Genomic DNA, 3,327 nt, shown 5'->3' with positions numbered 1-3,327 from the left:
TCCTATCAGAAAGATGTTGTGAAACTTGAATACGTTCAGAAAAGATTTACAAGGATGTTGCCAGGGTTGGAGGATTTGAGCTATAAGGAGAGGCTGAACAGGCTGGGGCTGTTTTCCCTGGAGCATCAGAGGCTGAGGGGTGACCTTATAGAGGTTTACAAAATTATGAGGGGCATGGATAGGGTAAATAGACAAAGTATTTTCCCTGGGGTTGGGGAGTCCAGAACTAGAGGGCATATGTTTAGGGTTATAGGGGAAAGATATAAAAGAGACCCAAGGGGCAACTTTTTCACACAGAGAGTGGTATGTGTATGGAATGAGCTGACAGAGGAAGTGGTGGAAGCTGATACAATTGCAACATTTAAAAGGCATTTGAATGGGTATATGAATAGGAAGGGTTTGGAGGGATATGGGCCAGGTGCTGGCAGGTGGGACTAGATTGGGTTGGGATATCTGGTCAGCATGGACGGGTTAGACCGAAGAGTCTGTTTCCATGCAGCACATCTCTATGACTCTAATTTAAACGACAAATTATGCAAGTAGACCAGAAGTAGCAGCCATCCCATCAGTAGCAGCCAGCACTTAGCACGTTTTAACCCATCTCCTATCTCCCAGGACAGAAGCCCTTAAAACCTTTGTGTTCAATAAATAAAACAATGTAACACCATAGTAATGGCATTTTAATACATGTAAGAACAGTGTGCAAAGGAGCTCTTGTAGGTCCTGTAACTCGGGATTGTATTGCTGCCTCGAACTTGCGCTGTGGTTGCTGAATAAAAGAGGCTACTTTCACCACTCACTGATTTAGGTCATTATTTGGACACGATCCCACAACTCCATGACATATTGCTCTAAGAAGCTATCCCAAATGCTCTCTATGAATTTGTTGTTGTAGCTACATTTCCGGTTTGGTTAATCCAATTGTCTGTTAATCTTTCATTTCAATTTACCAGAGCCAGACTCATTCTCACTGGTCTTCTGATTGATGTATTTTGCTCTGGATTGCTAGAGCCAACTTAAATGTTATAGTTGTCACTGTCTCCTAAATGTGGTCCTAATGACACATCATATTCTTACAGAACTAGCTGCACCAAACTGACACCAACCCATTCAATACATTTACTGCCAATCATAATTCATATAATGCTGGTCTGAAGTAATGGATGAGCTCCTACATGACTGCTTGGAGTTGGTGGACTGGTCCATGTTCAAGAACTCCTGCTGTCCTAAACTTCATGCTACTTAACAATGTGATTTGCCTGTATTGCTTGCAAGGCAAAGCTTTTCACTGTAACTCGGATACATGACAATAAATTCAATTCAATTCAATTAGTAAGTGTGTAGAGGATAGCATGCTAAAGAAATTAATCCCAGTGTTCCCCATGGAAACCATGGATGAACCAGAAGATCCACTCCCTATTAATTTTAAAACAGCTATGGACAGGGACAAAACTGGTCTACGGGTTCAATTTCTAAATTGGTGCAAGGTGAATTTTGATGGAATTAGACAGGATCTTGATTGGAGTAGTTTATTTGCAGGTGAAGGGTCCTTCAGCAAGTTGGAGGCATTTAAAAAGTGAGTTAGTTAGAGTTCAAGGTCTATATGTTTCTGTGAGGGTGAAAGGCAAGGTTGGCAGGAATAGGGAACCCTGGATGACAAGAGATATTGAGGCTTTGACCAAAAACCTCAGGTGCAAGTAGCTGGGATCAAGGGAATCCCTGGAAGTATACAGGGAATACAGGAGGCGAAAGTGAGGACTGCAGATGCTAGAGATTAGAGTCAAGAGTGTGGTGCTGGAAAAGCACAGCAGGTCAGGCAGCATCCGAGGAGCAGGAAAATTGACGTTTCGGTCAAAAGCCCTTCATCAGGGAATACGGGAGTTTACTGAAGAAGGAAATAAAGAGGACATCAGATAGCCTTAGCTGAGAAGATTAGGGTGAATCCAAAGAGGTACTTTAAGTATATTAAAGGAAAAAGAATAACTCAAGAGATAATAGGGTCCCTCAAGGACCAAGGTGGACATGTATGTGTAGAACCACAGATGATGGGCAAGGTTCTCAATGATTATTTCTCCTGTGTTTACCGTGGGGAAATACATGAAGACTTAAGAACTTGGGGAAGTTAGTGGTCATATCTTAGGGACAGTCCATATCACAGTAGAAGTGGTGTTGGATGTATTAGAATGTATAAAGGTGGATAAATCTCCTCATCCTGACGAGATATACCCAAGAACACAGCAAGAGGCTAGAGAAGAAATTGTGGGGCCCTGGCTGATATTTTTGTATCACCGTTAGCCACTGGTGAGATCCTAGTAGTTAATATTGTGCCCTTCTTCAAGAAGGGCTGCGAAGACAAACTGGGAGCAATATACCAGTATGCCTAACATCTGTGATAAGTAAGTTACTTGAGAAGATTCTTAGAGATAAGATATACATGCATTTGGAAAGTCAGGGTTTGATTAGAAATAGTCAGCATGGCTTTGTGCATGGGAGATCAAACCTCACAAATCTGTTGGAGTTCTTTGATGATCATAATTCCATGAAAGTAGAGTTGCAGCTGGATAGGATAGTAAAGAAGGTATTTGGTATGCTTTCCTTTATAGGTCAGAGCATTAGGTATAGGATTTGGAAGGTCATTTGCCAATGTTGAGGCCACTTTTGGAATATTGCGTACAATTCTGGTCTTCCTCCTATCGGAAAGACTTTTCAGACTATAGGCCTGTGACTAGTGGAATGCCACAAGGATTGGTTCTTTTTGTCATTTATATAAATGATTTGGATGTGAGCATAAGAGGTACAGTTATTAAGTTTGCAGATTGCACCAAAATTGGAGGTGTAGTGGACAGCGAAGAAGGTTACCTCAGATTACAACAGGATCTTGATCAGATGGGCCAATGAGCTGAGGAGTGGCAGATGGAGTTTAATTCAGATAAATGCGAGGAGCTGCATTTTGGGAAAGCAAATCAAAGCAGGACTTATACACTTAATGGTAAGGTCCTAGGGAGTGCTGCTGAACAAAGAGACCTTGGAGTACAGGTTCATAGTTCCTTGAAAGTGGAGTCGCAGGTAGATAGGATAGTGAAGAAGGTGTTTGGTATGCTTTCTTTCATTAGTCTAATTGAGTACAGGAGTTGGGAAGTCATGTTGCGGCTGTACAGGACATTGGTTAGGCCACTGTTGAAATATGCATGCAATTCTGGTCTCCATCCTATCAGAAAGATGTTGTGAAACTTGAATGCGTTCAGAAAAGATTTACAAGGACGTTGCCAGGGTTGGAGGATTTGAGCTATAAGGAGAGGCTGAACTGGCTTGGGCTGATTTCCCTGG

Source organism: Chiloscyllium plagiosum, chromosome 36 (genome assembly GCF_004010195.1).
Source record: "Chiloscyllium plagiosum isolate BGI_BamShark_2017 chromosome 36, ASM401019v2, whole genome shotgun sequence".
Classification (NCBI taxonomy): domain Eukaryota; kingdom Metazoa; phylum Chordata; class Chondrichthyes; order Orectolobiformes; family Hemiscylliidae; genus Chiloscyllium; species Chiloscyllium plagiosum.
Note: the sequence above shows the minus strand (reverse complement) of the source record.